The 26,648-nt window shown below is 39.8% G+C and overlaps 1 pseudogene; it reads left to right on the top strand.

Annotated features, from left to right (window-relative positions):
* LOC114312741 (glutamate receptor 3.4-like) lies at positions 1–26,648 on the top strand (annotated as a pseudogene).

Genomic DNA, 26,648 nt, shown 5'->3' with positions numbered 1-26,648 from the left:
TAGATATTACTCCTGTGAAAGGATAGTTGTTATCAAATCATTAACTGGTTTGGTATTAACAAGCGAAAACTACATCAGAAATAATTTATGTTTCCTCGATCACAGGCAACACTAATTAACCTACTCAGAGATGGGTAAAAAACAAAAAGCATTCTTGCACTTCACATCCAACATTATATTCAAGTGAAATTTATCAATAATGAATAAATTCTATGTGACCGACAACTCCTTTCAATGAAAAAGAATGACAACTAAGCAAGAAAATTTGAAGTAGCTTCTCTCTCTCTCTCTCTCTCAACCATCAAAATAAGAAATGAGAAATTTTGATAAGTTGTCTTTAATTACTTATGTAGCTTTGCAGTTGATGGAGAATGATGTGGTTGCTGTAATTGGCCCTCAATCCTCTGGAATAGTACATGTTATTTCTCATGTTGTCAATGAACTTCATGTGCCGCTCATGTCATTTGCGGCAACAGACCCAATGCTTTCGGCATTGTAGTTCCCTTACTTCCTCCACACTACACACAATGACTATTTCCAGATGTATGTAATAGCTGATCTGATTGAATTTTATGACTCAGGGAGGTAGTCACCATCTTTGTCGATAATCATTATAGAAGAAATGGGATTTCTGTATTAAGTGATGCCCTTGCAAAGAAGCATGCCAAGATTTCTTACAAGGCTGCCTTTACTTCCGGAGCCTTTAGAAATGACATCAATGACTTGTTAGTAAGAGTAAACATGATGGAATCTCGGGTTTATGTTGTTCATGTTAATCTAGACTCTGGCTTGACAATTTTTTCTGTAGGAAAGTTGCTTCAGATGTTGACCGCCGGCTATATTTGGATTGCTACAGATTGGGTTCCTTCTGTGTTAGATTTGTCAGAATCAATTGATCCTAACACAATGAATCTCTGACAAGGGATTATTGCACTTCACCATCACACCCCAGATTTTGATCTCAAAAAGAGTTTTACAGCTAGGTGGAAAAACTTCACATATAGGGAGACCTCGAGCTTCAATTCTTATGCACTCTATGCTTATGATTCCGTTTGGCTACTTGCTCGTGCACTTGATGTTTTCTTTAGTGAAGGAGGAAACATCTCGTTCTCCTACGACCCTAGGTTGCACGACATTAATGGAAGCACATTGCACTTGACAAGACTTCGTACTTTTCAAGAAGGCCAAAAACTGCTCTAGATACTTCCGGGAATGAACTTCACAAGTCTAACTGGTCAGATTCAATTTGACTCAGAGAAGAATTTAATTCTTCCAGCATTTGATATTCTTAACATTAGTGGGAATGGGTCTCAGAGGATTGGTAACTTACTAGTCAAACTATTCTAGTCTTCTGTTATTGCTCCTAAAATCTTGTATATGATGCCCTCAAACACTACTACCAGTAACCAACATCTTGACAATGTAATATGGCCTGGAGAAACTACAAAATAACCTTGGGGGTGGGTGTTCCCTAACAACAAAAGGCCTTTGCAAATTGTAGTGTCATGCCCCAATTTTTAATTACTCGAAAACATTACCAAAAGTCTTTAATTTAGGTTCATTTTTTAAAATATATATATATATATATATATTTATTACTCTTGAGTAATAGAAACATAATAATGTATGTTTTCCCTCATAATGAATACAACAATAATAATACATGCCAACTTCCACTGCGGAGTTACAAATAAATAATTACAAACATCAATGTGCAAAATTCATTTCCTTCACATCTACGATGAAATTACACATAAAAGACACATGAACTTCTTAACTCCCAACCAATAAATCCAAATTCTCTTCCTGTAAAAGAAAAAAACAAAACAAGGGATGAGCACAATTGCCCAATAGGAATTTCATAGTTCTACAACAATAACTAAAACACAGATAGAAATAATCATGCATGCAGGGTGATACCATATAGTAGGTGACGTTTTGTAATTTCAAAATATTATATATAGAATACCTTTATCTCAAAATGTATTTGAACATTTAAAAAAAAAACTTTCAGTCAAAAAAATTATCCCCCATCATAAAAAAAACCATAAATCCTCTTTGAAAACAAATATGCTTAAGGAACAATATCATTTTAAATTTATTAATCCGATTCCAAAGTATTCCTCGTTTCATTTCCATTTTCCTTTTTATTATTCACAATTATTATAACCCCATAACCTCAAGGATTAAGTTCCCTTAATACTCCAAAATAACCCTCATACACTCCATTCCCACTAGTCTATCCATTATTGCTACAACTCCATAACGTAAAAAAATCCAAATCTCCTTTATATTCAAAACAATTCTCCTACAATCAACTCTTACTTGTATAACAACTACATCACATCAACTTTTGCACTCTCAAATTATAATTCAACACAACACAAGATTAATAAATCCCTTTCAATTCAATTTCTCAATTATTTACAAACAAAACTCATAATCTTCCCCTATAGTTACATACAACCCAGTGAGTTTGTTATCACTAATCCCTTATCTAGTTATTATTTCATTATCCATTCTTTTCAAACAATTTCTATGTGCATTCCCTTTCCATACCAAAGTACACATCAAATTGTAATTTCATAAGTTCATCACAAGCCACACATATTATCCCCAACTCAACACATTTCTCAACACATTCCACTTTTTGCCGACTTGATACGGCAGGATAGTGGGCACCCAACTCATAAACACCTTCCACCTTTTGCCGACTTGATACGGCGGGATAGCGGGCACCCAATTCATAACACTTTCCACCTTTTGCCAACTATTATATGGCGGGAAGTAAACTCCCAAAAGCCATTTCCTCAAAAACCATATTTTTCCAAAAAATCATGTTTTTCAAAAATAATGTTTTTCCACATTTACCGACTATCATATGGCAGGATGTGGACCCCCAAAAATATTTTCAACTTTAAAACCATCCCCACATTTGCTGATTATTCTATGGAAGGGAGTGGTCACCCAAAAACATTTTCAAAACCATCCGTGTTTTCACTTTTGCCGGCTACAATACGACAGGACTTTGTGGATACCCAAAAATCATTTTTTCACTTTTGCCGATTACAATACGGCAGGACTTTGTGGACACCCAAAAATTATTTTTCCACATTCGTCCAGCGATAAGCCTAGATAGGGTAATTAGGCACCTTGAATTCAAAACCACCCCCACATTTACCGGCTCTTATACGGACAGACGTGGGCACCGAAAGACATTTTCCTCTTTTTCTTTTTGACTCCCCGTGTGGGTACCAATTACAACACAATCCAACTCAACTTAACTCAACCCAACTCAACTCCACACAACACAACTCAACCAAACTCAACACAACATAACCCAACTCAACACAACATAATTTAACATAACCCAATACCATTCAACATAACACAATAAAATTTTTAATTATTCACTTCATCATTTTATCATAAAGCTTATATCATCCATACCATTAACAATTTATTTACCCAAGTTTGGTTTCATATTATGACATAGTTTAAAAGATCAACAATAAGGGTTCAATCGCAACTTTTACATAAATTTCGAAACACTTCCAAAATTCAATTAAATGTATAGATGTGCAATTTAACACCTCAATTTCAAGATTCCACTTTCACTTTAAGCAAAACCATCAATTATCTTCATGAGCCAAACTAGGGTTTTTAAGAGAAATTAAAGTCTTTCCCAAAAACACTTTTTATTCTAACTCTTCTATTAATTATACACCCAAAATCATAACCCAACACTTCAAACCCTAAACCCCCAAGTCTCATGATTTGTCATAATATGCTTAAAAATGTAAATTTTGTGTTTCTATAAATAAAATACCACAAATCTATCTATAAATGAGAGTATTGAAGGAGAACTAGAAATCGCTCTTGAAGCAAACAGAAGACAACTCAAAAATCACCGGCGACGAAACCACGAACTATTCGGACCAAAAGGAAGCCCTTGACGAGACCTATAATCTTTCTCCAAGGACCAAAGTGAAAAGATCACTCTAGGTGAGTAGATCTAAAGATATAAGTGAAAATGTTTGAGTTTACAGAGACAGAAGAGAAACTCACGATGTAGAGAGAGAAAAGAGGAGGAAAAGTGAAATGAATAAGTGTCTGGAGCCTATTTATAGTAGCAAAGTAATAATAGAACAATAGTCCCAAAGTTAAATGAAAAGAACAAGTTAAAAACCCCCAAAAAGTAGGGCCCAAACCGACCAAAAAATCTGAAAATTACACAGGGGTTAACCTTTCAGACTAAGGTGTTGACCCTTCAAGAAGGAAAGCTGAGACACTAATGTGTGCAATAGGCAAGGGTCGACCCTTGGAACCCTTGGTGTCGACCCTAAATTTTAGTAGCCAATTTCAGATTCAGCAATAGACAAGGGTCGACCTTTCCCAGATCGTTGTCAACCCTTGAGGCCAACAACAACAGGCAAGTGTTGACACCACCAAGATTGGTGTCGACTCAAGTACAAGATTTCTAAGTTCCTAAACAACTTTTCTACGTAAACAAGCGTGAACGAATAATCCCAACAAGTTTAAATTGATTAGTACTCCTCTAAAACCAAGATACAACAACACCAAAGATTACCAAAATTGTAATAACCCTCACGCTATCCTAGCCATACTCATATGCATTCGTGTGAGTTAGTCTTGTAAGCTTGCGTTTCTAGTCTTGTCCTTGTTTGTTTAAGTGTTACAGCATGTTTTGTACCTTGCTTGGTGAGAGTTTAGCCGAGGTCGTCTTCATGTCTAGAATTATCGTGAAACCACTTTGTTTGACCTCCACCTTCGCCCCGACATATCGGCCGAGATGTCATTATCTAGGCCAAGGCGTTCATCACCAAGGCCGAGGTGTGAATTATCTAGGCCGAGATGTTACCTTTGTACCTAAGTGATCTTGTCCCGAAAAGGTATGACCTAGACCGAGGTGTGGCACATCTAGGCCAAGGTGTGGCACAGCTTAGTCAAGTGTTGTCCTTCCTAGCCGAGGTCATTATCCCCTACTTGCCGATGTCTTGTTATTAGTCGAGATCATTACTCGCCAGAGTGCCCATGCCGTCTTGCTTGTTGAACACACTTTGTCATAGTTTTGTCTTGTCACGCAGCCACCTTTCCGTGTAGCACCAACCAGCCGCTGCCACGTGCCTCTGTAGAGGGTTAAGTCAGCCAGCAGACTTAGAAATGTATCATTTTGCTATATGTCTTTGTTTGTGTGGAGAGAGAAGCTCTAGAAGAAGAAGAAGAAGTTTAAAGTGAGAGAGTGGGTTTTCGAGCTTGATTCCTAGAGATCAAACCATTAGATTCGCGTATTGAGGTTAGATTCTTGATTTACTCTTGTCAGTCTTATTGATCATCTAGTTGCATTGCATGATCAAACCCGTTTTGCATGTCATGCATCGATTTAAAGTTGGTTTTAGAAAGAGAAAATGGTGTTCATGTATTCTTGAAAGAAATGTCTTGTTTGATCTGAAAGTTTGCATTAAGTTTCATGTTTTTGTGTTTGTTCTCACTAGATCCTTGAATATGGGTATCCAGGTCCATGTTTTTGAACTCATAGCATGAAATCTCAGATTTTGTAATAGCAAATCACGATCTTTGCATTCATCTTCCTCATGTTCATGTTCTTCATGTTCATCATGTTTTTCAAGAAAGGGAAACCCAGATTTTTCCCGACTTCATTCCTTTGAATGTGGCCATCGAGGCCATACCTCAGCAAGGGGGTGTGGAACCTTGACCTAGACCTGGTAGTTGCCCAGCATGTTTCCCCGAGATAAAGAACTGTATTTGTTTTGATTCGACTTAGTCTTGAGGAATGCCGAGATCATCTGCATGCATGTGAAACTTGTTTGAAAAGTGCATTCAACAGACTTTGCCATGTGTTTGTAGGGTTTGGACTTGCCTTGACCCCGACGTTTGAAGAACTAAGTGAGTGGTATTTTTAATAAAGCTATATTATAATGTTTTGATAAAAGTCTTGTTTTGTTTTGCTTTGGAAAGTATTTGTAAGCATGAATGGTTATCCCTAATCGGAAAAAATATATATATATATCTTGTTTTGATGACATCCTTGGAAAGTCCATACGTGCTAAGGGACTATAAGCATTTGTAGCACAAAGTTTGAAAGTCCGTACGTGCTAAGGGACTATAAGCATTGGTAGCACAAAGTTTGGAAGTCCGTACGTGCTAAGGGACTATAAGCATTGGTAGCACAAAGTTTGGAAGTCCGTACGTGCTAGGGGACTCTAAGCATTAGTAGCACAAGTCCTTAGTGTCCGGGGACTATAATGCAACGACACCATCGAATTGAGATATCTCCCTTGTCTTGCCTTGTCTTGTCTTGTTTGCCACTGACGGTTTACCGCGTGGGTTTTTGTTTGCCGAGATGTCATCACTTGTATTATAATGATGTTAGTAAGCATCCTTTGAAACTTGACAGATTTGCTAGATGGACTCGGTTCCTCCTTTGACTTGCACTAATTATGTTATGTATTGTTTGATAAAGATCTTGAATACCAGTCATGCAAACCCCTTTATTTCTTATACCATTCACTGAGTATCCAAGCTCACCTTCTATATATATATATCTAGGTGATGAGCAGGAAGGCGGTGACGCCTAGGTGTGACTCGCAAGCTTGTTTTGGGTTTTTGTCATGTCGGCTTAACTTGTATACATGTCGGCAGTCTTGAAAACTATGCTTCTCGGCTTATAATGTCTGCAATTTACACATGTCGGCTGGAGAAGCCTTTTGATCAAGACGAAAAAATGTATTTTGTATTTCATTGTATTTGTTTTCAAGTTGTAATACTATGTAAAGTTGAATGCCATTCCATGTAACTTACGCAGTGCTCTTATGGACCACTTGTATTTTTAAATTAATACTTCCGCACTTGTGAGCCCCATATATATATTTATACTCTGATTATGTATGGATTTTGGAGGTTGGCCTTTGGTAATCCTGGATTACTGGCCATCACAGCACCAAACTAGTAGGGGCAGTTTGGGGTCGTGACAGATTGGTATCAGAGCACGCATTCCTTATAGTGCGTTATTCACACACCTTGAGTCCTAAAGAGCATATGATCTCCCTTAGAAAAATGTTAGGATCGCATCATATTGCTTGCTACTTGACAAGGTGTGCATCATTCGGCATGACCATTCGTTATTTGCATGCATGATTCTTGGTTCTGTGTGTTTTAAGGTTGCATTTTGCCTACTCATAGCATCATGAGGAGAGGTAGACCACTAGTTGGCAGAGATCAATCAGAGGATAGACTGGGCAGACTAGAGAGACTAGTTGAAGGTTTAACCCGTGAGTTGAGGCAGATGAGACAACAGAATGCAAGCGCTACATCTACCCCGGTCGAACAGACGGATGGCCGACATGCAGCTCCACCTCTTCCAGTGCCCCAAGTGCCTCCACAGCCAGCCTTGTATGGGGAGGGGACGATGACTTTGATTAAAGAGTTCAAGAAGATGAACTCACTAAGATTCGCAGGGGGCATAGAGCCGATGAAGGTCGAGGCGTGGGTTTTGGAAATGGAAAAGCTATTCGAGATCTTTCCCAGTACCGACACTCAGAAGGTGACATTAGCAGCATTCACCTTAGACGACGACGCTCGAAGGTGGTGGATGATGATCCGGGAGGCTAATCTTGGTTTAACTTGGGCCAGATTTTTAGAATTGTTTTACAACAAGCATTTTCCGCTTAGCGTTCGACATCGCAAGACCACAGAGTTCCAGACTCTGACACAAGGCAACAGAACAGTGGCAGAGTACGACCGTGCCTTCACCGAATTGGCGAGATATGCGCCTCATATGGTCAGTGATGAGTATAGGAAAGCCAGGAAGTTTGAAAGTGGACTACGTGGACCAATTCAAGATCGGGTCAACATGCTCAACATGCCAACTTACGCCGAGGTGTTAGACAAGGCCATCTTGGCGGAAGCCAACTTAAACCGATATCAAAGTTCAGGAGAGAGTCAGAGGAAGAGACAGAACTATGAAGGTCGTCGGATGCCGTTTAATTCCAAGAAGAAGGCGAATGTGGGCAGTTCCAGCAACTCAGATCGGGATGGAAATGCTGAGCCGACGTGTGCGAGTTGTGGGAAGCCGCATCTCGGGGTTTGTTACTGGGCGACAGGAGCCTGCTTTGAATGTGGCGAGATAGGCCACCGCGTGAAAGACTATCCAAAGGCAAGAGCTGGTGATGGTAAGAAAAATGGGAGCACCTCGGGCTCTACACAAGGAAGCAACGTCGGAAGGACACAGATGAGACAGGGTAGAGTTTTTGCTCTAGTGCCAGGAGACACCCAGAATGCTGAAACGGTAGTGTCAGGTACACTCTCAATTTGCTCTCAAGTTGCATACGTCTTGATTAATTCGGGCTCTACACATTCTTTTGTATCTGTTAAATTTGCCGAGAAGTTGAATAGACCGTTAGAACCCCTTGATTATGTGCTATCTGTATCTACTCCATCTGGGGGAACTATAATTATTGCATCCATATATAGGGCGTGTGTTGTGGTGATTGAGGATGTAGAATTATTAGCTGATTTGATGCCATTAAACATGACTCACTTCGATGTCATATTGGGAATGGATTGGTTAGTAGCGCATCATGCATCCATTAATTGTGTTACTAAGAGTGTTACATTGAAGACCCCAAACAAAGCCGAGGTCTTTTTCCAGGGTAAAGGAGTAGTACCCCCACCCTACTTGATCTCATCCATGAAAGCCTATAAGTTGATCCAAAAGGGGTGCCAGGGTTATTTGTGTAGTATACTAAATGATTTGAATGGAAGTGTTGAGTTAGCCGACATACCAGTTGTTAAGGAATTTCCGGACGTTTTTCCAAATGAGCTGCCTGGCCACTTAGTCGATAGAGAAATAGAGTTTACTGTGGACCTCATGTCGGGAACGCAACCTATCTCCAAAACACCCTATAGGATGGCCCCTGCTGAACTTAGAGAACTGAAACTGCAGTTACAAGAATTGTTGGATAAGGGATTCATTAGGCCGAGCACTTCACCGTGGGGAGCACCCGTTTTATTTGTTAAGAAGAAGGATGGCACCCTTCGCCTTTGCATTGATTACAGAGAACTTAATAAGGTAACTATCAAGAACAAGTACCCATTGCCTAGGATTGACGATTTGCTTGATCAATTACAAGGGGCACGAGTCTGTTCCAAGATTGACCTTAGGTCGGGCTACCACCAGCTGAAGGTTAAAGCCGAGGATGTTGAGAAGACTGCTTTTCGGACAAGGTATGGCCACTACGAATTTTTGGTAATGCCTTTCGGAGTGACCAATGCTCCTACAGCGTTCATGGACTTGATGAACAGAGTCTTTAAGCCGTATCTAGATGAGTTCGTAGTTGCTTTTTATTAACGACATACTGATCTATTCCAAGAGTACAATTGAGCACGAGAATCATCTGAGGCTTGCCCTGCAAATTTTGAGAGACAAGAAACTGTACGCCAAGTTGAGTAAGTGCGAGTTTTGGCTTTCCAGCATCTCATTTTTAGGGCATGTGATTAATGAGGAGGGTATATCAGTTGATCCGAGCAAGATTGAGGCCATTGTGAATTAGCCGACGCCGACCAACGTGTCCGAGGTTCATAGTTTTTTGGGCTTGGCAGGTTATTACAGAAAGTTTGTGAAGGACTTCTCAAGGATAGCAGTACCATTGACACAACTAACTAAGAAAGGAACAGCATATGAATGGACCGATGATAGAGAATCAGCCTTCCAAGAGTTGAAGACGAGGTTAGTTACGACACCAGTTCTTGTACTCCCGTCAGGTAACGAGGAATTTTAGATTTTCAGCGATGCTTCACATAAGGGTTTGGGTTGTGTGTTAATGCAAGGGGGCAGAGTCATAGCATATGCATCTCGTCAGTTGAAACTTCATGAGAAGAACTATCCAACCCATGATCTAGAGCTAGTAGCCGTGGTGTTTGTTTTGAAGATTTGGCGCCACTACTTGTATGGAGCCTCTTGCCAAGTTTTTACGGATCACAAGAGTTTGAAGTACTTGTTCACCCAAAAGGAACTGAATTTGAGACAGAGAAGATGGCTTGAATTATTGAAGGATTACGATATGCAGATTCAGTATCACCCAGGTAAAGCAAACTCGGTAGCCGACGCCTTGAGTAGGAAGTTAGTGGGAAGTTTGGCATGCCTAGCCATGATTTCAGTGGAGCCGACTACCATCGGGGAAGTAAAGGCAAGGCAAATGGAGGATGGATTCCTGAAGAAGATAGCCGACGAGATCACTACCAGGCCGAGGTTGGGTTACATCCTTGAGAATGGAGTGCTTAAGTTTGAAGGAAGATTATGCGTGGCCGACGTCCCGGAATTGAAAAGAAGGATTTTGCAAGACTCTCATGGATCCAGATTTGCAGTTCATCCAAGGAACACCAAGATGTATCAAGATGTAAAGCAAACCTTTTGGTGGTCGAATATGAAAAGAGAGATAGCCGAGTTCGTGTCTCAGTGTTTGTATTGTCAACAGGTGAAAGCGGAACATCAGAGGCCGGCAGGACTTCTCCAACCTCTGCCGATTCCTGAGTGGAAATGTGAGGACATCTCCATGGACTTTGTGATTGGTTTACCGATGACACAGAAAGGAATGGATTCGATCTGGGTTATAATCGACAGGTTAACTAAGTCAGCGCATTTCTTGCCGGTTAGGACTTTGTTCAGTGCTGATCGACTTGCTGTGTTGTATATGAATGAGATCGTTAGACTTTATGGTATACCGATGTCCATCGTGTCGGACCGAGATCCGAAATTTGTTTCCAGATTTTGGCAGAGTTTACAAAGGGCTTTAGGGACCGAATTGAGGTTTAGTACATCTTTTCATCCCCAGACCGATGGCCAAACAGAGAGAACAATTCAAACACTTGAAGATATGCTTAGACTGTGTGTATTGGACTTCAAGGGAAGCTGGGAAGAGCATTTGCCATTAGTAGAGTTCGCTTACAACAACAGCTATCAAGCTGGCATTGGCATGGCACCGTACGAAGCTTTGTATGGAAGGAAGTGCAGATCGCCGATATGTTGGACTGAAGTGGGAGATGAAGCTTTGATTGGTCCTGAGTTAGTTCAAGTTACAACCGAGAAGATTAAGCTCATTCGACAAAGGATCAAGACTGCTCAGAGTCGACAGAAAAGTTATGCCGACCAGAGAAGAAGGGAGTTGGAATTTGAAATTGGGGATCATGTATTCCTGAAGGTTTCACCAATGAAAGGAGTTTCAAGATTTGGGAAGAAGGGTAAATTGGCACCCCGTTACATTGGACCATTTGAAATTCTTGAGAAAGTTAACCCGGTTGCCTACAGACTTGCTTTACCACCGGGATTAAGTCAAGTTCATAATGTGTTTCATATCTCGATGTTGAGAAAGTATATACGGGATCCACTGCACGTGATCAATCATTTCGGGATTGTGGTAGATGAAGGCCTAAGCTATGAAGAAGAGCCGATACGCATCATCGATAGACAAGTGAGGCGATTAAGAAATAAAGCAATACCGATGGTGAAGATTGAATGAAAAGAGCACTACGGCAAGGATGCTACATGGGAAATGGAAGAGGAAATGAAAGTCTGATACCCGGAGTTATTCTCGAATGAAGGTAACTCAAGTTTGGGGACCAAACTTCTTTAAGGGGGGTAGGATGTAATAACCCTCACGCTATCCTAGCCATACTCATATGCATTCGTGTCAGTCAGTCTTGTAAGCTTGCGTTTCTAGTCTTGTCCTTGTTCGTTTAAGTGTTACAGCATGCTTTGTACCTTGCTTGGTGAGAGTTTAGCCGAGGTCGTCTTCATGTCTAGAATTATCGTGAAACCACTTTGTTTGACCTCCACCTTCGCCCCGACATATCGGCTGAGATGTCATTATCTAGGCCGAGGCGTTCATCACCAAGGCTGAGGTGTGAATTATCTAGGCCGAGATGTTACCTTTACACCTAAGTGATCTTGTCCCGGAAAGGTATGACCTAGACCGAGGTGTGGCACATCTAGGCCAAGGTGTGGCACAGGTTAGTCAAGTGTTGTCCTTCCTAGCCGAGGAGGAACCGAGTCCATCTAGCAAATCTGTCAAGTTTCAAAGGATGCTTACTAACATCATTATAATACAAGTGATGACATCTCGGCAAACAAAAACCCACGCGGTAAACCGTCAGTGGCAAACAAGACAAGACAAGGCAAGACAAGGGAGATATCTCAATTTGATGGTGTCGTTGCATTATATTCCCCAGACACTAAGGACTTGTGCTACTAATGCTTAGAGTCCTCTAGCACGTACGGACTTCCAAACTTTGTGCTACCAATGCTTATAGTCCCTTAGCACGTACGGACTTCCAAACTTTGTGCTACCAATGCTTATAGTCCCTTAGCACGTACGGACTTTCAAACTTTGTGCTACAAATGCTTATAGTCCCTTAGCACGTACGGACTTTCAAACTTTGTGCTACAAATGCTTATAGTCCCTTAGCACGTACGAACTTTCCAAGGATGTCATCAAAACAAGATATATATATATATATTTTCCGATTAGGGATAACCATTCATGCTTACAAATACTTTCCAAAGCAAAGCAAAACAAGACTTTTATCAAAACATTATAATATAGCTTTATTAAAAATGCCACTCACTTAGTTCTTCAAACGTCGGGGTCAAGGCAAGTCCAAACCCTACAAACACATGGCAAAGTCTGTTGAATGCACTTTTCAAACAAGTTTCACATGCATGCAGATGATCTCGGCATTCCTCAAGACTAAGTCGAATCAAAACAAATACAGTTCTTTATCTCGGGGAAACATGCTGGGCAACTACCAGGTCTAGGCCGAGGTTCCACACCCCCTTGCCGAGGTATGGCCTCGATGGCCACATTCAAAGGAATGAAGTCGGGAAAAATCTAGGTTTCCCTTTCTTGAAGAACATAATGAACATGAAGAACATGAACATGAGGAAGATGAATGCAAAGATTGTGATTTGCTATTACAAAATCTGAGATTCCATGCTATGAGTTCAAAAATATGGACCTGGGTACCCATATTCAAGGATCTAGTGAGAACAAACACAAAAATATGAAACTTAATGCAAACTTTCAAATCAAACAAGACCTTTCTTTCAAGAACACATGAACACCATTTTCTCTTTCTAAAACCAACTTTAAATCGATGCATGACATGCAAAACGGGTTTGATCATGCAATGTAGCTAGATGATATAAGCATTTGTAGCACAAAGTTTGAAAGTCCGTACGTGCTAAGGGACTATAAGCATTGGTTGCACAAAGTTTGGAAGTCCGTACGTGCTAAGGGACTATAAGCATTGGTAGCACAAAGTTTGGAAGTCCGTACGTGCTAGAGGACTCTAAGCATTAGTAGCACAAGTCCTTAGTGTCTGGGGACTATAATGCAACGACACCATCGAATTGAGATATCTCCCTTGTCTTGCCTTGTCTTGTCTTGTTTGCCACTGACGGTTTACCGCATGGGTTTTTGTTTGCCGAGATGTCATCACTTGGATTATAATGATGTTAGTAAGCATCCTTTGAAACTTGACAGATTTGCTAGATGGACTCGGTTCCTCCTTTGACTTGCACTAATTATGTTATGTATTGTTTGATAAAGATCTTGAATACCAGTCATACAAATCCCTTTATTTCTTATACCATTCACTGAGTATCCAAGCTCACCCTCTCTATATATATATGTAGGTGATGAGCAGGAAGGCGGTGACGCCTAGGTGTGACTCGCAAGCTTGTTTTGGATTTTTGTCATGTCGGCTTAACTTGTATACATGTCGGCTGTCTTGAAAACTATGTTTCTCGGCTTATAATGTCTGCAATTTACACATGTCGGCTGGAGAAGCCTTTTGATCAAGACAAAAAAATGAATTTTGCATTTCATTGTATTTGTATTCAAGTTGTAATACTATGTAAAGTTGAATGTCATTCCATGTAGCTTACGCACTGCTCTTATGGTCCACTTGTATTTTTAAATTAATGCTTCCACACTTGTGAGCCCCATATATATATTTATACTCTGATTGTGTGTGGATTTTGGAGGTTGGCTTTCGGTAATCCCGGATTACTGGCCATCACGGCACCAAACTAGTAGGGGCAGTTTGGGGTCGTGACAAAAATAAAATAAAGGATTCAAATAAACTTCCCAAAAACTTTTAAGGGTACAAGTTCTCAACTTTCCCACCTTGGGAAATTTCGCCCCTGAAATTGAAAAAGGCCAAACAAAAGGTAGCATGAACACAATTTGGAACACAACCTTTAACCTAAAACTAGATCCACGCTTGGGATAGATTCCTAGATTCTGATTCAATATCGCAGTGCCCCGAGGACACCCAAACAAGAAGAATTACAAGGAAGAGATCATGATTACTCTTTCGACCCACATTCCTTCTCAAGAACCACTTCTAGCATTTAACTATCAAGTTTCCTTCATACTCATGAACTCTATACAAGCCTTAATCATATCACTCAATACTTAAATACCACAAACCCCCTTTCTCACCCTCATCATTATGAAACACAATTCTCACATTTCCCTTCCAAACCTTTCACAATATTCTACATAACTCAAACTAACCTCACACCATCCTAAGATTTCGCCTCGTCTCAACTATACTCCTTTACAGCTCTTATTATCTCAATAACATCTAACATCAATCGACTGAACTCTAACCCTTCCCTAAAACACTTACTCTTCCTGCCAAAACAAGAAACCAACCTAACATATAATCACACAGCACATAAACAAATTTTAAGCAACAAACCACATAATCGAGTCAAGTCTACATGGATAGCCACTTGTCTCGGAACTTCCAAGGAACTCCCACTAGAAACCACGTTGATCAGACGCGTTTCCAATGAGATTTCAAAGCCAGTTAGCTGGCTACAAGCACTATCTAGGAAGCTCAATCCATGCTCACACAATACAACACATAGTGTCCTACACCTCCTATTTCCTACATGCAAACGTACTCACCAAGGGAAGCCAACCCATTGTGGTAAAAACCCCTTCCCACGAGCTCCAGGTTTTTGAAACCCGGTTAGCTCTGATACTAAGTTGTCACGCCCCAATTTTTAATTACTCGAAAACATTACCAAAAATCTTTAATTTAGGTCCATTTTTTTAAAAAAATATCTATTACTTTTGAGTAATAGAAACATAATAATTCATGTTCTCTCTCGTAATGAATACAACAATAATAATACATGCTAACTTCCACTACGGAGCTACAAATGAATAATTACAAACGTTAATGTGCAAAATTCATTTCCTTCACATGTACGATGAAATTACACATAAAAGACACATGAACTTCTTTACTCCCAACAAAAAAATTTGAATTCTCTTCCTGTAAAAGAAAAAAATGAAGCAACAAGGGATGAGCACAATTGCCCAGTAGGAATTTCATAGTGCTACATGTAGTCCCTAACCGAGTAAGTTATTTAGAATATGCAACCGAAGACAAGGGTCCCCTTGAGGTGAAAGGATACTGTATTGATGTCATTGAAGCTGCAGTAAATTTGTTGCCCTACGTTGTACCCCACACGTATACGTTATACAGTAATGGTTTGAGAAACCCTTCCTACAACAATCTTGTGAACGATGTTGCTGAAAACGTGAGTATTTTCTATTAATTATACTCAAAATTATGGTATTGGTATGAACCAAGTAGATTAAAAATATATGTTGATTGGGTTGCTTTAGGGTTTTCGAAAATATTGTCCTGATCTTCTTCCTTCTTTAGAAGTATGATGCATCTGTGGGGGACATTATAATTATTACAAACAGAACAAGGACTGTAGATTTTACACAACCTTACATGGAATCTGGACTTGTCATAGTTATTCCTGTCAAAGAGATAAAATCTAGTGCTTGGGCTTTCCTCAGGCCTTCTATGATGGAAATGTGGTGTCTCACTGGTGCCTTTTTTTCTTTTTGTGGAAGCTATTGTTTGGATTCTTGAGCATCGAATGAATCTTGAATTCCATGGTCCACCAAATCAACAACTTATAACAATCTTTTGGTTAGTATCTCATAGCACAAACTTCATTGAAAGCCCTCTGATTTATGTAGTTTCATAGATGATATTAAAAACATTGGTGATTGATCTAGATGTTGCCTGAGTGACCAATTTCTCTTATCAATCTCTTGGCAAATCATAATATCTAATGTGTTAAAAGTATTGCTTATTCAATGAATGCTATATATAGTAAGATGTACTTCTTCTTCTTCTTCTTCTTCTTCTTCTTCTTCTTCTTCTTCTTCTTTTTTGGTGTGGGGGGGGGGTGATCAAATAGCATGAGTTTATTGGTTCAATTGACTACTCTTAACCATAATGAATTACATCATAGATTATGTGGTAACAATAATTTGTATAAAACTGGTGTAGTTATTTAAGCACCTTGACCTGACACTCCATTTGCTTTGTGGAATGATCACTTTTAATGTTGCAGGTTCAGTTCATCAACAATGTTTTTTGCACACAGTGCATTGCCTAATCGATTGTGTTCACTTTTAATTATTGCATCATGATATTTTTTAAGTGGCAATACATTAATATTTCTCTGTTTGGATTTGAACACAGGAGAGAACATTGTGAGCACCCTGGGATGTTTGGTGCTGATCTTATGGCTCTTTGTAGCGTTAATTATCAATTCAAGCTGCACAGCTAGCTTGACATCAATCCTCACAGTGCAACAGCTAACATCAAATATTAAAGGGATTGACAGCTTGATCTCAAGTACCGATTCAATTGTAATTCAAGATGGATCATTCACATACAATTATCTGATTGAAGATCTCAACATAGAAGAGTCTAGAATCAAAACATTAAAAAAAACCAAGAAGAATATGTTGATGCCCTTCACAAAGGTCCAAAAGCAGGGGGAGTAGCTGCAATTGTTGACGAGCTTCCTTACATTGAGCTCTTATTGTACAAGATCAACTACAAATTTAGAACTGTGGGACAAGAATTTATTAAAAGCGGATGGGGATTTGTAAGTGTTTTCTTAGTTTAATCCTGAACGAGCAATTATTGTTGCAATATTTGAAATGGCTAAGCCAAACTTCAATCAGATAAGTTTTAAAGTGTAATGTTAATATCAATAGAAAACAAAACCCATGAGATGTGACCAAAATATATCCTCGTTGCATAAATTCGATAATTATCTTATATCATACTTGATTGTTGGCCAAATCTTATATGCTTCTAGGCTCAAGTATTTATGTTAATTTTTTAAATTTTTTTTTCATTTATTGAATAGTGCTTATGTCTATGATTTGATTTCCAAGAAGAAAGTAAGGTTGTGGGGGTTCTTGCTAATATTGTATAAATGTGTCTGTGTAGTGAGATTTTCTAGACAAAGTTATTTTTAGGCTATATCACGCCTCAGATTTTAATTATTCTGAAACATTATCAAGAACCTGAAATTTAGGTCCATTTTTTTTTTTTGAAAACAAATTATCTATTACCCTTGAGTAATAGAAACATAATAGTTCATGTTCTCTCTCATGATGAATACAACAATAATAATAATACATGCCAAGCTCCCGCTATGAAGTTACGAATAAATAATTACAAACATCAATGTACAATGAGATTACATATAAGAGATACATGAACTTCCTAACCCTCCAACCAATCAATTCGAATTTTCTTCCTGTAAAAAAAATGAAACAACAAGGGGTGAGCACAATTGCCCAGTAGGAATTTCATAGTTTTAAAACAATAACCATCTTATAGATAGAAATGATCATGCATGCAGGGTGATCCTATATAGTAAGGTAATATTTTATAATTTCAAAATATCATACGTAGAGTACCTTTTTCTCCAAGTTTATTTGAACATTTAGGGAAAACTTTCAGCCATAAACATTTTCCCTTATCATTAGAAAACCATAAATCCTTTTTGAAAACAAATGTTTAAGGAACAACATCATTTTAAATTTATTAACCCATTCCAAAATATTCCTTATTCAATTTCTATCATCCTTTTTTACTAATTGCGTTTATTCTAACATCATGGCCTCAAGTTCAAGTTCCCTTAATACTCCAAAATAGCCCTTATACACTCTATTCCTACCAGTCTATTCTCATTTGTTGTAACTCCTTAACGTAGAAATCCAAATCTCCTTTATGTTCAATAATAGTTATCCTGCACTCAACTCCTACTTGTAACGCCCTCAAAATAATAACATTAAACCAACATTTTAGACATGCATTGATACAAAAGAAATCAATCATTTTTATTCATCAGAGTAATTCTTACAACTGTATTACATGTTAACAACAAAAGCAACTGCCCTATGGGCTTACAGCTTTCCAAGTTAACACTTGGTTACAAAAAGGAGAGTACTAACTCAATACATATTAAACCCTTGGCTTGAATTTACATGTAATACATCAAAATAAACAAAAGAAAGAGTCTTCAACTCTCATCATCATCTGCCAAACTATGTCCTTGGAGGTGGCATACTACCTGTACCTGAAAATAATGTCTCATAAAGGGTGAGCCAACGCCCAGTAGAGATATGCTAAACACAGTATGAGCAATGACTAAGACATTAGCAATTGATAAATGTTCAACTTTCATAAACCAATTCATAATGCATTTCCATTTCATGACCACTATGTTCATGTTTCATTTCAGTTTCCATCTCTTATCAATTTCCCGATTTACATCAATGGCTCAGAACCTGGCCAACCACTTATATGAGACAATGACTCATATTAAACATTTCCCATTTTACGATAGATAAACATATTAGTTGTATCGCATCTCAACAGATAAGCATACAAGCTATATCCACATTTCAACAGATATGCATATTAGCTATATCAACACTTCCAATAACAAGCATATGAGCTGTATCAACACATTATCTGACAAGCATATGAGCTGTATCAGTGGAGTCCATCCCCTATCTCCTCCCAAACAACATCCGGTTTAGAGGTCCATCCCCTATCTTCCCTTAAACCGTGGAGTACATCCCCTATCTCCTCCCACACACACAACATATATACACAAAGGTCATATACGCAATGAATCAATACATAACGCTAATGTATTCTATCAACCGTCATACTCAATGACATATCCAATTGATTAGTTTTAGTTTGCCTAATCATCATGCATTGTCTACAACAATCAAAACTACCCTCCACCGGTAGCCCAAGCAATTATTTCTAAACAAATAATAAAAGCTCCAACAGATAAAATATCGATGTTTTCAAAAGTGAGCGATTAAAGAATCTAACTACACTATTCAACCATATAATGAACTGATTTCATTATTTCCAACTCAATTCTATAAGTTTACAATTTTCACAAATTAATTATGCCAATTAATTTATACCACAAATTAGGGTTTTTTACCCCATTTCCCAATATTGACCCAATGGCCTAATATCAACAACCAACAACTATATCATCACTTTGAAATCCAAAATACAAGTTATGAGCCCAAAATCACAAAACCCTTTTTACACATTTTGAAACCCTAAGTCCCAAAATTTCCCAAGTTCAACACTATCAAAACAACTAGAAATCTAGGTCAAAGACCATCAGAGTGAGTAGGAATCCCTACCGCAAAAGATGACACCCAACAAAGAAGATGATGAAAATGAACTTGCTCCAAACCACGAGTTTCTCGGATCAAAAGATAGCCCTCGACGATCAACAACTCTTTTGTAAAGGCCAAAGGTGAGGAAAACACCCTAGCTAGATCAATATCTAGAGAGAAGGCAAGGTTTTAGAGAGAGAGGCTCTCAAATGGCCTTTTCGAAAAAAGTAAGAGAGAGAAAGGATGAGAAAAAATGATTTAAAACTGCCCCACAGTCAACTGATATACGACATTCCCGCTCGAGCGGAAAACACAACGCTCGAGCGTCAAGAACAAAAACTAGGTCCGCTCGAGCGCAAGAAGACCCGCTCGAGCGCCAAGACACAAGAATAAAGCACATCCGCTCGAGCGCGAAAACCAATCCGCTCGAGCGTAAATTTTCCCCTCCCAGAACTTACACCGAAAAGGTACTACCCGCTCGAGCGTCAGAATACCCGCTCGAGCGTGAAGAAACCCGCTCGAGCGTAAAAATCACACCCGCAGAAGTTTTGCAGGGACACGAAAAACTGGGAGTGTGCAATCCCCGCTCGAGCGCAAGAAGACCCGCTCGAGCGGACCGCCTAAAAACTGGGCAACAAGGAATTGAAACCAAGGCCTAACCAACCTGTAACAACCCTGCCCAAAACATCCTAAAACTCAATCAAGCGGAATTAAAGGACGACAACAAGATAGATACAACTACCAACTTCACGGAACCAAGTCCGGAACACAACAAAATAGTAAAGAGACAACCGGGATCGCTATAACCTCCCCCCCTTAAAGAATTTCATCCCCGAAATTAAATACAAGTTTTTCAAAAACAGGTTTTCTCCATTCTCAACAATATTACAACATAATATTAAACAACCCGACCCATTACCGGTCAATCCCATCTCTTTTCAAGAGGCATTACACATTATTCGTGACAACCTGCATTATCAACATGCATTCTTTTTTAATTTAGCAATTTCAACTCGTTTTCCACAATTCCATAACACATGAAACATTATCATCATGCTTGTATTTCCACAATATACTTAACACACACAATGTTAAAACAAACTTCCATTAACCAAAACATTCGCAATGTTTTACAACGTAAGACACATACAATGCTCTTAACGTTCAACAATATTACAAAAATTCCATTACATGGTCACACATCAACAAACAAGTCCGGATATTTCTCGCGGACTTCCAACTCACGTTCCCAAGTGGCTTCCTCCACTCCGTGATGCTTCCACAAAACCTTCACCAAAGGAATGGTCTTGCCACGCAGGACTTGATCCCGCCTATCTAAGACCCGAACCGGTCTCTCCTCATACGAGGCATCCTCGTCTACCTCCAAGTCGGTCCAATCCAACACGTGGGATGGATCTGGCTCATACTTCCGAAGCATACTCACATGAAACACGTCATGCACTCCGGACAACTGCGGCGGTAAGGCTAAACGATAGGCAACCTCGCCAATCCTCTCAAGGATTTCAAAGGGACCAATAAACCGAGGGGATAACTTCCCACTCTTCTCGAACCTCATCAGACCTCGCCTAGGTGATATTTTTAAGAAGACATGATCACCTACCTCAAACGACAAAGGCCTCCTCCTACGGTCGGCATAACTCTTTTGGCGACTCTGAGCTGTAACAAGCCTCCTACGGATAAGTTCAACGTTCTCCATCGTCTCCCTAACCAACTCCGGACCCAACAAAGGTGCATCACCCACCTCGGCCCAACACACTGGAGACCTACACGGTCGGCCATACAAGGCCTCAAACGGTGCCATACCGATGCTAGACTGAAAACTGTTGTTGTAGGCAAACTCCACCAAGGGCAAGTGCCTCTCCCACGTCCCATTAAAGTCAAGGACACAACCTCGAAGCATATCCTCAAGGATCTGAATAGTACGCTCGGACTGCCTGTCAATCTGAGGATGATAAGCCGTACTAAAGGTCAACTTAGTGCCCAAGGCACTCTGCAAACTCTGCCACAACCTAGCAGTAAAATGAGGATCTCTATCTGAGACGATCATCACTGGGACCCCGTGCAATCTCACTATGTCCCGAATATACAAGTCGGCGAGATGATCTACCGAATCTCTTACGCGCATAGGAATGAAGTGCGCCGACTTAGTCAACCGGTCTACAACCACCCAAATGGCATCACTACCCCGCTGAGTCCTCGGAAGACCTACAACGAAGTCCATAGTGACATACTCCCACTTCTACTCGGCAATAGGCAAGGGTTACAACAAACCCGCTGGCCTTTGATGCTCGGCCTTCACTTGCTGGCAAGTAAGGCACTTAGACACGAAAACAGCCACATCTCTCTTCATACCTCGCCACCAAAACTGGCGACCCAAATCCCGGTACATCTTAGTGCCTCCCGGATGCACCGCAAGGCGCGAATGATGGAACTCTTGGAGTACTTCCTCTCGGCAAGACTCCGGCACAAACAGACGGTCTCGGTATCTCACACTCAGGTCGGGATACACCGTCAAACCCTTCTCAACTCTCCCATTTGAGATCTTCTCTCGGAGGGATTCTACCTCAAGGTCGCCTCTCTGTGCCTCTAACACTGGGGTCACAAGTTTAGGCTGTGCAACAACAGAAAACAAGGCCGCAGCCTCAGCTGATTCACCCAGAAGCAAGTCAAACTCACCAAGCGCACCCAACATCTCCCATTCCTGGATGGCGATACAAGCTACGTCACTAATGGATTTCCTACTAAGGGCATCGGCCACAACATTGGCCTTTCCCAGGTGATAGTGCAACTCAAAATCATAGTCCTCAATGAACTCCATCCATCTCCTCTGCCTCAAATTCAAATCTCTCTATGTAAACAGATACTTCAAACTCTTGTGGTCCGAGAACACCTCAAACCTCTCACCATAAAGGTAGTGCCTCCAAATCTTCAAGGCAAAGATCACTGCTGCTAACTCTAGGTCGTGTGTAGGGTAATTCTTCTCGTGTATTTTCAACTGTCGTGAGCCATAAACTACCACTTTCCCCTCTTGCATCAACACACAACCCAAACCCTCTCGCGAGGCATCACAATAAATCGCATAACCCAACCTTCTCTCCGGAATAATCAAAACCAGAGCGGTGGTCAATCTAACCTTTAACTCTTGGAACGACTTTTCACAAGTCTCACTCCATACAAACTTGACCCCTTTCCGCGTCAATCTAGTCAACGGCGAAGCTAGCCTGGAGAAATCTTTCACAAACCGACGGTAATACCCAGCTAATCCCAGAAAACTGCGAATCTCCAACACACTCTTAGGCTGTGCCCAATCTTGCACTGCCTCTACCTTGGATGTATCAACAGACACCCCTTCCTTGGAAACCACGTGGCCTAAGAACTTGACTTCCCCTAGCCAGAACTCACACTTCCCAAACTTGGCATACAGCCTATGGGCTCTAAGCAACTCTAGCACCACTCTCAAGTGTTCCTCGTGCTCATCCTCAGAAGACGAATAGATAAGAATGTCATCCACGAAAATGACTACAAATCGATCCAAGAATTCCCGGAAGATCCGGTTCATCAAGTCCATAAAGACTGCCGGTGCATTGGTAAGCCCGAATGGCATCACCAAAAACTCATAATGGCCATACCGCGTACGGAATGTCGTCTTAAGAATATCCTCCTTCCTGTCCCTCAACTGGTGGTAACCCGATCTCAAGTCTATCTTAGAGAAACAACGGGAACCCTTCAACTGGTCAAACAGATCATCTATACGGGGCATAGGGTAGTTATTCTTGACCGTAGCCCGATTCAACTTCTGGTAGTCTATACACAATCTCAAAGCACCATCTTTCTTTTTAGCAAAGAGGGCCGGTGCTCTCCACGGCGAGACACTAGGGCGAACAAAACCCTTATCTAGCAATTCCTGGAGCTGAATTTTCAACTCACTCAACTCGGCTGGGGCAAAATGATAAGGTGCCATAGAAATCGGCGCTGTGCCGGGCACTAAATTCTAACAACTACATCACATCCACACTTGCATTATTAAGTACAATTCAACATATCACAAGGATAATAAACCATTTATCTAGTTACCATTTCACTATCCATTCTTTTCAAATAATTTCTACATGCATTCCCCTTCCATACCAAATTACATATCAAATGGAAATTTCACAAGTTCATCACAATTCACACATATCATCACTGACCTCAACACATTCCACCTTTTGCCGACTTAATACGGCGGGATAACGGGCACCCAACTCATAATACCTTCCACCTTTTGCCAACTTGATGCGGTGGGATAGCGGGCACCTAATCCATAACATTTTCCACCCTTTGCCGGTTATTATTCGGCGGGAAGTGAACCCCCAAAAATAATTTTCTCAAAAACCATTTTCTTCCAAAAAACCACACTTTTCCAAAAACCAATTTTCAACTTTTTAAAACCATCCCCCACATTTGTCGGTTATTATACGGCAAGACGTGGGCACCCAAAACATTTTCGAAAACCATCCGTTTTTCCATTTTTGCCAGCTATTATACGGCAGGACTGTGTGGACACCCAAAAACATTTTTCCTATATTCGTTCAGCGATAATCCTCGACAGGGCAATTGGGCACCTTGAATTCAAAACCACCCTCACATTTACCAGCTATTATATGGATGGACGTGGGCACCGAAAAATCTTTTTTTTTTCAATTTTAAAACCACCCCCACATTTGCCCGCTATTATAACGGCGGGACGTGGGCCCCCCCAAAAAAACATTTTTCAACTCCCTACATGGGTACCAACCACAACACAACCCAACACAACTCAACTCAACCTAACACAACTCAACTCCACACATCACAACTCAACCAAACTCAACTCAACCCAACACAACACAACCCAACTCAACTCAACATAATTTAACAATTCAACATAACACAACAAAATTCAACAAAATCATTTCAACACTATTCAATACAATTTGGTATAATTCAATACAACACTTAGACCTCCACATCATCATTTCATCACAAGCTCATATCATCCATACCATTAGTACTTTCTTTTCCCTAAGTTTAGTTTCATATTATAACATAATTTAAAATATCAACATTGAGGGCTCAATCGCAACTTTTACATAAATTTTCAAACTCTTTAAAATTTCAATTAACCTTGTACATGTGTAATTTAACGCCTCAATTTCATAATACTACTTTCAATTTAAGCAAAACCATCATCTACCTTCATGAACCAAACTAGGATTTTTAAGAGAAATTAAAGATTTTTCCAAAAGCACTTTTTATTCCAACTCTTTCATTAATTATACACCCAAATTCATAACCCAAAATCATAACCCACAAATAAACCCCAACTCTTGAAACCCTAACCCCCAATCTCATGATTTATCACAATATGCATGAAAAATATAAATTTTGTATTTATATAAAGAAAATATCACAAATCCATCTATAAATGAGGGTATTGAAGAAGAACTAGAAACCCCTACCTCTTGGAGCAAAGAGATGACGACCCAAAAATCATTAGTGACGAAACCACAAACTATTCGGACCAAAAGGAAGCCCTTGATGAGATCTACACTCTTTCTCAAAGGACCATAGTGAAAAGATCACTCTAGGTGAGTAGATCTAAAGATCTAAGTGAAAAAGTTTGAGTTTTAAAAGAGAAAAGAGAACTCACGGCTTAAGAGAGAGAAAAGAGGAGAAAAAGTGAAATGAATAAATGTTTGGAGCCTATTTATAGTAGCAAGGTAATAATAGAACAAAATCCCCAAAGCCAAATGAAAAGAACAAGTCAAAACCCCCCAAAAAGTAGGGCCCAAACCAGCCTAAAAAGCTGAAAATTACACACAGGTGTCAACTCTTCAGGAAGAAAAGCAATCTGTGCAACAAGCAAGGTGTCGACCCTTAGACAGGAAGGGTCGACACTAAATTCCAGCAACCAACACCCAAATTTTGCAACATACAGGGGTCTACCCTTCCAGACTGGTGTCGACCCTTGGGCCAACAACAAAAGGCAAGTGTCGACACCACCAAGATTGGTGTCGGGCCAGAACAAGATTTCTATGCTCCCAAACAACTTTTCAACGTAAAGAAGCGTGAAGGAACAATCCCAACAAGATTAAATCGAATTGTATTCCTCCAAAACCAAGATACAACAACACCAAAGATTCCTAAAATTAAAATAATGAAATTAATACACCCTCCAACAGTTTAAAGGACCCAAGTGTTATAGGCTATGTTTGGATTAAGGATTTAAGTGAGAATTTTAGGATAGAAATGAAGAGGGAAATAAAAATTAACTTTCATTTCATTCACTTTTCATATCCATTTTTTTTTCTTCCTTTACAAATCCTTGATCCAAATACATAGCCTCCATGTAACTTGATACATTGGCATAAATGTCCAATATGATTATGATATTTAATTTCTTGACTCAGGCATTTTAGAGAGACTCTCCTCTTGTGATGGACTTGTCGACTGCTATTCTACGACTCTCAGAGAATGGTGATCTCCAAAGAATCCACGATAGATAGATATCGCTTAATAGGTGCTCTGCGCAAGCCAACCAAGTTGATGAAATTATTTTGTCTCTCATTAGCTTCTGGGGCCTATTCCTTATTTGTGGCACAACATGCTTCCTTGCCCTTACAATATTTTCTATAAGTTGTGTTGGCAATATCACAAGTACACCCTGGAGGATGAGGAACAGGATATCGATGAGCTTGAATTTGTTAGGCCTAAAAGTACATTGCGTCTGACTAGCTTCAAGGATTTTGTTGATAAGAAAGAAGATGAGGTCATGGAATCAATTAAATGGAAGAGTGATAGCAAACGACAAGCAAGCCAACGCTCTTATGGGCATCCTAGTTCACTTTCTAGGTAAATTTTTGTGCATGGGCTAGTTGTTTTTCCAAATCTCCTGCCCCTGTTAGGTATAATATCAACACAAAATCTCATATTCTTTTATACCTATTTCGACCCTCTGATACTGAAAGTTAGGCTAGGTTGAAAATGTCATGTATAAGATCT

Source organism: Camellia sinensis, chromosome 7 (assembly GCF_055761805.1).
Source record: "Camellia sinensis isolate YWXY chromosome 7, ASM5576180v1, whole genome shotgun sequence".
NCBI classification, from domain to species: Eukaryota; Viridiplantae; Streptophyta; class Magnoliopsida; order Ericales; family Theaceae; genus Camellia; species Camellia sinensis.
This window is presented reverse-complemented; position numbering and strand designations above follow the sequence as displayed.